The sequence below is a fragment of the Saimiri boliviensis genome, chromosome 4, assembly GCF_048565385.1.
Source record: "Saimiri boliviensis isolate mSaiBol1 chromosome 4, mSaiBol1.pri, whole genome shotgun sequence".
In the NCBI taxonomy this organism is placed as follows: Eukaryota; Metazoa; Chordata; class Mammalia; order Primates; family Cebidae; genus Saimiri; species Saimiri boliviensis.
In genome coordinates, this window is record NC_133452.1 from 141,491,766 (window position 1) to 141,502,952 (window position 11,187).

General features: G+C 42.9%; 1 pseudogene; it reads left to right on the forward strand.

Annotated features, from left to right (window-relative positions):
• Nucleotides 1-10,866: 10,866 nt before the first annotated feature.
• On the forward strand, nucleotides 10,867-11,187 carry LOC104651279 (protein FAM136A pseudogene; annotated as a pseudogene).

Consider the following 11,187-nt stretch of genomic DNA (forward strand, 5'->3'; position numbering starts at 1 on the left):
GTATCATAAAGATACCCGCTGTATGGCAGGCTTGGGGTGAGAGCCACTCCTCCTGATAAAGGAGTTGTAGGATCTTGCTCCAGTTCTTGTGGAAGGCTGCCCTCAGAACGGCAATCCACCTTGGTGACTGTGAACTTTATCAGCTCTTGTTACTGTGTTGCTCGAAAAGCATCTTCCTATAGAACTCATTGCAAGCTGCCAGCAGGTGGCGGTAACCCTGACAGCTCTGTCACTACTGTGTGACTTAACGCATCCCCCCATAAATCTTCTTAGAAGTAGTTTGCTCATAAATAGAGGTATTGCACACTGCGTCCTCTTCACTGCGCACGACCCACCTTCAAGCCTTGGTGACCTCATGAGGGTGGACCCCTTACTGCACACGGCCCTTGCGTCGATGACCTAATGGGAATGGACCCCTTGCTGCGCACTGTCCCCCCTCCTGGCCTAGGTGACCTAATGGGGGTGGACCCCTTGTTTTATTGCTCACAACCCTATCACTATCCTGAAAGATGACTTCACTCACTGCCCTGCCCCCTAACCTATACACAATAAATACTCATGCTTCTGGACATTTGGGGACTCACCTGACTCCGTTTGTAGGTGGCGTGGCCCCTCGAGCCCAGCTGCATTTTCCTTGTACTTCTGTGTCCTGTCTCTCTATTTCTCGGATCCTGCGCCTCAGAACAACATAAGGGACTGTAGGGCCCTAAGCCCTACACATTTTTTTTTTTTTTTTTTTTTTTTTGGTGATGGGTAACCATACCCTTTCACCAAGCTATGCGGTGTTCATAGGGGTGGCCCCTCCTCTGAACCCAGGTGGCAGTTCACAGCCCTGACCGACCACAGTGTTCCGTGGCCTAGCCATAACCACGCCAGCCAGTGAGACTCAACTCAGTGACTCATTGGACCTATCTGGAAAGAGAGGTCTTTCTTGCCTCTGGACTTGGAGCTATGATGAAGTAAGTGGGTCAGGTGCTAACACGTGGAGTGTTGGCCTACAAACACGGCCTAGCCTTAGGATGGTGCAGCCAAGTCACACCGAGAGATAGTCTCCTAGCGACACTCTGTGAACACCGGCATCCACCCCTGCCTGAACTGGGACTTTTTCCTCTTCAGCTCTTCAGTTATGTGAGGCAAGATGCTGCCTTTTTTGCTTAGTGCTGTGAGTTGGATGTATATCAGTTACAATAGAAGAATCCTAAATAATGCCACAAGCATGGCGACTATCTGCATGGGACTATGCAGTACTCCCGTGAAAACAAAACATACGTTAACTTTGGAAGCTGATGACCATAATCTAAAAACATTAATAGAGGCATATAAAAATTATAACAAAATGTGAAGTAGCATATTTCCTCATGAAGCAGGTTGAATGTATACACAAAGAAGGAGGAGGAAAAGGTGAAGAAGAATCCTCCCTTGTCGGGAAGTGACAGGAGAAGCAGAGGCTGATGCCCAGCCTTGCATCCAGGCCCAACTCTGCCAGCAGCTGAGTACCCCTGAACAAGCTCCCCCACCTCAAGGGGCTTCAGTTTCCCCATGTATGAAAGAAGGGCAGTCTGGCTTCCATAGCTGCCCCGCTGGATATGCAGGATGCCAGCATGTCCTCAGCCCTGTGACCATAAACATTTCCCCTGAGATCCCAGGTGCAGCTGGAAATCCTGCCTGGGATCCCGATGGCCCAGGTGCTGACCCTGCATCGGGTTGCGTCTGGCGGGAAGTCTGATTTCTGCTCACCTCTCCCCATTTCTTTCTTCCTGTGAAGTGGGCTGATGTGCTGAAATGTCAATGCAGGCAGTGATAGGTCTAATGAGAATACTGAGGATAAAGCTGGTCAGAATCCAAGTCTGTGTCAAATGGTATTTCTTGTTCCAGATCCTTGATTAATCATCACACTGTCTTCCACATGGTTGAATTAATTTACATTCTCACCAACAGTGTAAAACAGTTTCTTTTTCTCCACATCCTCTTCAGCATCAGTTGTCTCCTGATTTTTTTAATGATCGCCATTCGAACTGGCATGAGGTGGAATCTCAATGTGGTTTTGATTTGCATTTCTCTAATGACCGGTGATGATGAGCTTCTTTTCATGTGTTTGTTGGCTGCATAAATGTCTTCTTTTGAAAAGTGTCTGTTCATATCCTTTGCCCACTTTTTAAAATTTATTATTTTTTTAAATATAAAGACGAGGTTTCACCATGTTGGTCAGGCTGGTCTTGAACTCCCGACCTCAGGTGATCCACCTGCGTTGGCCTCCAAAGTGCTTGGATTACAGGCGTGAGCCACCACACCCGGCCCCTTTGCTCACTTTTTGATGGGGTCGTTTTTTTCTTGTAAATTTGTTTAAGTTCTCCATAGATTCTGGATATTAGCTCTTTGTCAGATGGGTAGATTGCAAAAAATTTTCCCATTCTGTTGATTGCCAGTTCACTCTATTGATAGTTTATTTTGCTGCGCAGAAGCTCTTAAGTTTAATTAGATCCCATTTGTCTATTTTGGCTTTTGTTGCCATTGCTTTTGCTGTTTCAGTCATGAAGTCCTTACCCATGCCTATGTCCTGAATGGCATTGCCTAGGTTTTCTTCTAGAGTTTTTATGGGATAGGCCTAAATCTTTAATCCATCTAGAGTTAATTTTTGTATAAGGTGTAAGGAAGGGATCCAATTTCAGCTTTCTACAAATGGCTAGCCAGTTTTCCCAGTACCATTTATTAAACAGGGAATCCTTTCCCCGTTGCTTGTTTTTGTCAGGTTTGTCAAAAATCAGATGGTTGTAGAAATGTGGCATTCTTTCTGAGGCCTCCATTCTGTTCCATTGGTCTATATCTCTGTTTTGGTAACAGTATTATGCTGATTTGATTACAGTAGCCTTGTAATATAGTTTGAAGTCAGGTAGCATGATGCCTCCAGCTTTGTTTTGTTTGGTTTTTTTGTTTTTGTTTTTGTTTTTTTTTTTTTTGCTTAGGATTGTCTTGGCTATGTGGGCTCTTTTTTGACCCAGCAATTCCATTACTGGGTATATACCCAAAGGATTATAAATCATTCTATTATGAAAACATATACACACGTGTGTCTATTGCAGCCCTGTTCACAATAGCAAAGACTTGGAACCAACCCAAATCATCAATGATAGGCTGGATAAAGAAAATGTGGCACATATAAACCATGGAATACTATGCAGCCATAAAAAAGGATGAGTTCATGTCCTTTGCAGGGACATGCATGAAACTGGAAACCATCATTCTCAGCAAACTGACACAAGAACAGAAAACCAAACACCTCATGTTCTCACTCATAAGTGGGTGTTGAACGATGAGAACACACAGACACAGGGAGGGAAACATCACACACCGGGGCCTAGGGGGTGGGGGTCTAGGGGAGGAATAGCAGGGGGTGGTGGGATTGGGGAGGGATATCACTAGGAGAAATACCTAATATAGATGATGGGGCGATGGATGCAGCAAACCACTACCATTTCACGTGTATACCTATGTAACCAACCTGCACCATCTGCACATGTACCCCAGAACTTAAAGTGTAATGAATAATTACTTTTTAAAAAGATATTAGAAAAAGGAATCCAAGTGTGTGTCATCTGAACTCTTGAATCCCAGATGGAAGGTATGTCTTCTGATGATGTCTTGCAGCCTGAGCTGACAATCTATAAGAAGGTTTTGTTATCTTTATTCTACAGATGGGTGAACCGACACCTACAGAGCTCAAGTAACTTAACCCGAGCTCCATCCCTACCAGAGGCAGCACAGAAACTAAAACCCAGGCAACCTTTTCCAGAATTTGTGCTCCGCTCCCCTGAGGGAAGGAACTCTGAGGGAATTGAAGCAGCAGTGAACAAAGGCCATTTTTAAGAAGCAACCCTCGAAGACTCTCCTGGGGAGTTCATAGGGAGAACACCAGAAATCTCAGCCGGGGTCCCTGGCTCCACAAGTGTCAGAGATTCTTTTGTGCAGTGTCTGGGTGAGGTCAGAAACCCTGCAGAGACTTTCATTTCCTGCTGTATGGCAGACAAGACATCTGAAAAACTGCAACACTTCTAGAAGCCAAGTAAAACAACAATTCAAATGGCTGCAGATTTCTCATCAGAAACCATCTATCTCAGCAATGCATAGAACTGGAGAGAGGAGGCCGGGCGCGGTGGCTCAAGCCTGTAATCCCAGCACTTTGGGAGGTCGAGGCGGGTGGATCACGAGGTCAAGAGATCGAGACCATCCCGGTCAACATGGTGAAACCCTCGTCTCTACTAAAAATACAAAAAATTAGCTGGGCCTGGTGGCACATGCCTGTAATACCAGCTACTCAGGAGGCTGAGGCAGGAGAATTGCCTGAACCCAGGAGGTGGAGGTTGCGGTGAGCCGAGATTGTGCCATTGCACTCCAGCCTGGGTAACAAGAGCGAAACTCCGTCTCAAAAAAAAAAAAAAAAAAAAAAAGAACTGGAGACAGGAAAATCATGAAGGTGATGACATCCCATCATTGATGTGGTTAGGATGTGTGTCCCCTACGAATCTCATGTTAAAATGTGACCTTCAATGTTGGAGATGGGCCTAGTGGAAGGAGTTTGGGACATGGGGACAGATCCCTCATTCATGGCTTGGTGCTGTTCCCTTGGTGATGAGTGAGTTCTCACTCTAATATCGAGTTGAAACAGATTATTATTTATTATCCAGTTCACATGACAGCTAATTGTTTAAAGGAGCCTGACACCATCTCCCTTCTATCTCTCTTTCTCCCTCTCTCTTCCTCCCTCACCATGTGATAAGCTGACTCACCTTGCCTTGTGCCATGATTGGAAGCCTCCTGAGGTCTCCCCAGAAGCCAAGTAGATGCTGATCCTGTGCCTGTACAGCCTGCAGAACCATGAGCCACATAAACATCTTTTCTATATAAATTACCCAGCCTCATGTATTCCTTTATAACAATGTAAAATAGACTAACACAATCACTAATCAACTAGATCTCATTAACACGTATATAACACGCCATCCAACAATGACAGAATACACATTCTTTTCAAACACACATGGAACATTCGCCAAGATAGATCATATCCTGCATCTTAACAAATTTAGAAAAATTGGAATCATACAAAATATGTTATTTGACCATAAAAGTATTAAACTAGAAATCAAAAAAAGAAAACAGTAGAAAAATCACCACACACTCGGAAATTAAACATACTTATATGTGATCCACGGGTCAAAGAAGTCTTGAGAGAGATTAGAAGTATTTTTAACTGAGTGAAAAGGAAAATGCAACATAAGAAAATATGTAAGATGCAACTAAAGTAGTTCTTAGAGGGAAATTCATGGCATTAAAATGCTTACATTAGAAAAGGAGGTCTTGAATCAATAATATCAGCCTCCAACTTAAGAAATAAAAAAAAAGAAGAGTAAGGCCGGGCGTGGTGGCTCATGCCTGTAATCCAAGCACTTTGGAGGCCAAGGCAGGTGGATCACCTGAGGTCGGCAGTTCAATACCAGCCTGACCAACATGGTGAAATCTTTAAAAAAAAAAAAAATTAAAAGAGAAAAGAAAAACAAGAGTAAAACACTTCCAACACAAGCAGAAGGAAGGAAATATAAACAGGAGCAGAAATCAATACAATTGAAAACAGAAAACAGTAGAGAAAATGAAATGAAAACAAACGCTGATTTTTTGAAAAGGTCAGTGAAACTGATAAAGCTCTATAAAGACTGATCAAGCAAAAAAGAAGACACAAATTACCGATATTAGAAATTAAAGGAGGACATCACCATGGACCTGCAGACAATTAAAATCTTTAAGCCGATAAAATCATACTGTGGAGTCCCAGTTAGAGAAAGGGAGTCAGGCTGGCAGGAAAAAGCAAAAAGAGAAAGCAGGTAAGTTACAAGTCTGCCTTTCTTCACAGCTGAGAACACATAGCCCTTCTGCACAAATAATTCACAATCCTGCACCCAGCTAGACACCTGCAAGTTAGCTCCCTGCAGCCTTGGCCTTATCAGTACTGCACAAAGCCCCCTTCAGCATAAACACTACCCTATAAAATCTCCACAAGCCTTTGTTTCTTTGCAGGCAGCTTCTGCTGACTTGCGGTTGTCTCCCTGGCAACATATTTTCCTGATTTCTCTAATAGATCTGCCATTCTTTACCTACAAGTGTCTTGGGAAACTGTTACACTCCCAAACCACCAGACCAGATAGTCGCTGCCCACCCAAGACGTTTCAATGGCCCTCCGGGGATCTCTTTCCATATAGGGGAACACTCTGTCCTCATGGGGAATTCTCTCCCCTCTCTCTTTCTCTTTCCCAACACAGGAACCTGGGTTTACAGCATCGAAGCACAGAGACAGTTGAAGCAGTTGCGGGTCTCTGGCCAGGGCTATACTCCCACGGGACTGAAAGGTGTCTGTGTGGAAACGTCTGACCGCCACCACCCAGTTCAGGTGAGGGACCTAAGTCCTTTTCTCTTTTCAGTCTTTCATCAGCTGTTTCTTAAGTAGCTTTTTGGTAATTGAGGGTAACTGGCAAGAGCCACTGTCCAGGTTTGCCTGAAGGTCAAAGTGAATGGGATCAGCTGCCCTGCTTGGAAGAGTAAAAGGCTCTCCTATATTTTCTGGTTGTAGCCCCCCTATCATTCTCAGCAAACTGACACAAGAACAGAAAACCCAACACTGCATATTTTCATTCATAGGCGGGTGATGAACAATGAGAACACTTGAGCGCAGGGAAGGGAACAACACTCACAGGGCTGGGTGGGGGGTGGTGAAGGGGAGGGGAGGACAGTAGCAGGGTGGGGGGCGGGGAAGAAGGGGAGGGATAACACCGGGAGAAATGCCTGATGTAGGCAACAGGTTGGGGGGATGGAGACAGCAAACCACCATGGGATGTATGTACTTACGCAATAATCCTGCAGGATGCAGGATGTGCACATATACCCCAGAGCCCAAATACAATAAAAAAAAAAATGACATGGAAGCCTGCTCCGGGCAAATTCACACACAAATTTCAGGTGACTCAAACCCTCTGTCTTAGTACTAATTCTGGGGAGTCACACAGTCATCCTGTTTCAGATGTTGCCAAATTAGGTGATCTAAGGCAGCCTCAGAATAGTGAGTCTTCCCCTCCCTGTTCCCTCTCCTGGGCTGGCACCGGTAGAGATCTTCCTGTACTCTTCCTTCCTCATACCCAGGCTGATCACCCAGCACGAGTGAGAACCTGGACTGGCTGTCCAGCCATAGGGCCCTTTGGGTGGTCTTTTCTAGTAGGTGGGATGCCCCTTCCGAAAGTGCACTTCGAATCCCTCAGCACAGGTACATGGAACTTGGTATACATCTCAGCATTCATCTTGGCGGGATGCCCCAAGCAGAAGTCCAGTTCATGATACTGTGTGGCACTGCCCACGAGTGACGTGTTTTCCAGTTCCACCATGGGACAAACCCTGTCTATTCTTTCAGACTCACCTCTAGGCTGCATCCTAAAGCATTAAGACAGATTTAACCCTCAGACTCTTAAAAAAAGAAATATCTGATTTTCTTTTGTAACACAGCATGACCTCTATGCAGGAAATCCTCAGATTAACCTCTTCAGTCTTTATAATTGAAAGGAAAACAGGGCTAAGAAAAAGAAAAAACAAAAACAAAAATGCAGGGACAAGAGGCAGACTCAACGGTTAGCTGCTTTACAAATTCTCAGCTTCTCCAGGTTTCCCTAAGGACACACCTCCAAATAACTGCCCTCTGTGCAAAAGGCCAGGCCACTAAAAGGCAACTTACCCAATAAAATAAATGGGGAAAAGCTGTGCATGGCTTGCCCTCTCTGCCACAAACTTGGCCACTGGAAACAGGATTGCCCTGAAAGCTGAAGGACCCTCAGAACAAAAATTCAACCGCCAATGGCCTTAATCTAAAAAGACTCTCTGCCCCAGCTAAAAAGAACTAACCTTAACTAGTAACTTACAGAGATGGGAAACATTTGTCCCACATTCTGTGGGTCTGAAGTGCTGAAGCTCTCCCTGATGGGAAATAAAGTAGAAAAAAGTGCTAGCTCCACACCATGTAGTGGCTAGAAGGCTCACAAGCCCTCCTGTAAAGCTGAACCTTTGCCTCTCCATTCTTTCTTTTCCTTTTCTCTTTTTCTGTTCAATACAAAGATTCATCCTTTAAAAAGAAAGGTAGTTCCTAACTTTCTAATATTTGATTTTATTGTTCTCTTTAAAATTCCAGCTGCTTGCATATTATGGCTTCTTTTCTTGTACAATTTAAACTGATGGGCAAGCTGCAACAAGAAAAATTCAGAGCTCAAATGATTAACTTGTCCTATTGAGTTAAATAAAGTTTTCTAAAGCTCTTTATTGTCCTTTTTTTTCTGTCTGCCTTAGATCAAGGTGGTTTTATAATCACCTGTAGAACTCTAATGGTTGCTCTTGAGTGCAGGTTTCTAATAACTTTGGAAATTGTAACAGAATAAAGAAAAAACTTCCCAGATTCCCATTAAAAGCTAATGTGTTCATAAATATTGAGCAGAACAGAAATTAGTTACATAAACTTAACTAATGGAAAACTAAAATAATCTTTTTATAGCTTTTTGTTTACATTATGAATTCTTTTTTTTTAAGTCTAGAAAAAGTTGTTTTCTTTTAAGCTATTTCCAGCCTTTAACAATTGGCTAAAGTATAATCCTGTAACCAAAATTTAAAGCATATTTTACTCTCTACCTGATTTCTCCAGAATTTAAAAACTATTTGCAAATATACTTAATTTATGGTGCTATAGTTATCTGCATCCAATCATTAAAAATCTATTTCTGGCTGGGTGCCATGACTCATGCCTGTAATCCCAGCACTTTGGGAACCTAAGGCAGGTGGATTGCTTGAGCTTAGGTGTTTGAGACCAGCCTCAGCAATGTGGCGAAACCCTGTCTCTATGAAAAACACAAAAAATTAGCTGGGCATGGTGGCACATGCCTATAGTCCCAGCTACTTGTGGGGCTGAGACAGAAAGATTGCTTGAGCCTGGGTGGTCGAGGCTGCCGTGAGTTGATATGGTGCTGCCTGGGTGACGCAGTGAGATGATATCTCAAAAACCAAGGTGGTAGGGGGAGGGTGGTAGTCTGTTTTCTTTTGTAACAGGACATAATTGGAGATACTGGTTATTCTACTAAGGCTTTAACTGAAATGGCATGCTTTTTTTGGGTGGGGAGAGTCTAAGTTGACTTATAAAGCCAATAAATTCCCTTGGGAAAGCTGACCTCATACCTTATCTATACAGTCCCTGTACAGGGTTCCTAACCTGTGGTAAGTAAAAAATGTCACTTTCTAACAGGGCCAGGAGCCCCAAGTTATCTTGGGACCTTAAAAGGAGAATAATTTATAATTTACCCAACTTATACAGGTATTTAACGGCACAAACCCATAACTGGGCTTAAGGCATTAAAGTCAAATCTGAGATTCTTTACGAAATAAAGTTTCAGCAAAGCCAGATTTAAAAAATAGAAGCATCTATATGGAAAATAATTATTCTTGCCAAATTTATGCAAATACTTAAGCCAAGTATAATAAGACTAAAACTTATTTTACCAATATATTTGTTCTATTATAATTTGCTTTTAGTAAAAATAGGAACTGGAGAGAAAAATTGTTTTGGAAAAGTTGTAGTGCATCTGTCATCAAATTCTAGTCTTGTCCACTGTTTAAAAATTTTTTATTATTTTCTGCAATTTTAACAAAATCCTGAATTCTTTCTGGGCTACAAATTCCCAAACTAATGCATTCAACATTTTTTCCTTTTATTTTTCTAATTTAAACTCAATGCAATTGCTATTACCTCTTTCCTAAGGTTCTGCAAACTAAAGTTTATTCTTTAAAATACAAGCAAAAGAAAGAAAAGGGTCAGATTGTCACTGCCTTCCTCCTCTACAGCTAAAAATGCTTTGAGTTTAACATTTGGATAGATTGTGCCCAATATTAATCTTTGTTTTTTTTCTGTTTCCATAAAAATGCCTCTTGTTAAAAATTTCTTTGCCTTTATCATATGCAGAGGCCTATAAAGCTCACCTCTACATCACAAACTCCAAGGAGTCTGGCCCTATCCTAGGGGCTTTAATTCGAGCCCACTGCAATTACACCTTCAACTATAATCAGACACACCAGGAGTGGGGACAAGTTCTCTGTGTCCCTCTCCAGGTTTTCTCTATGGTGGGGAAACAATAAAGTTAATGCCGGCAAAATTTGTAGTAATTCTTTCATGCCCAGACATAGTTTAGCAACTAAAATGGAATATATAGAAATAAAGGTCAAGACTAAACTAACTCCTCCTCATTAATACATCTACAACTCTTCCTTGATTTTCCCTTATTGAATTAACATTTAGAAATCTTACCTATCCCACTTCTCCCACCTATAATAGTGCCTATATTAGCTTATTTGCATTATGTATCATTAATGCAATATCTTGTTTTGTATCTTCTAGAACACAACAATTTCAAACTAAAATGTGACTGAAGTGAGGGTGTGAGCCACTAAAAGAACTCCACCACTCTCCTTTGGATGCAGCAGGAAAAAATTTTAGGCTACAAATGCAGCCCCCAACCCCATGGTTCCACAGCAACTCTACCCAATTTAACTCCCAAGCCCAGGATTTAGGATCTTGTAATATGACAGACTAACAATCCTAGGTAGGGCCAGCTATATGCCCCTCGTCAGCAGGAAGCAGTTGGAAGATGAGACCTTCACCCATATGCCAAAGATTTGTTATTGTTGCTCTGTTAGTGGGGAAATGTGGAGTCCTAATTAGGGAAAGGGAGTCAGGCTGGCAGGACCAAGTGAAAGCAAGAGAGTCTAGAGAGAGAGGACATCCGGAAGATGCAAGGTCTCATGTTCCAGGGCAGCACCAGCTGTTGTGAGGACCACCAGGCATCCATGCAGCAGGTGCACCAGAGCATCGAGTGCTGCCATGTGCCTCTGGCTCAAGCCCAGGCCTTGGTCACCAGTGAGTTGGAGAAGTTCCGGGACCGCCTGGCCCAGTGCATCATGCATTGCAATGACAAAGCCAAAGATTCAATAGATGCCAGAAGTAAGGCGCTTCAGGTGAAGCAACAGCTGGACGGTTGTGTGACCAAGTGTGTGGATGACCACATGTACCTCATCCTAACCACGACCGAGATGAAGGAGGCTCTCTTATGCATTGGGAAATAA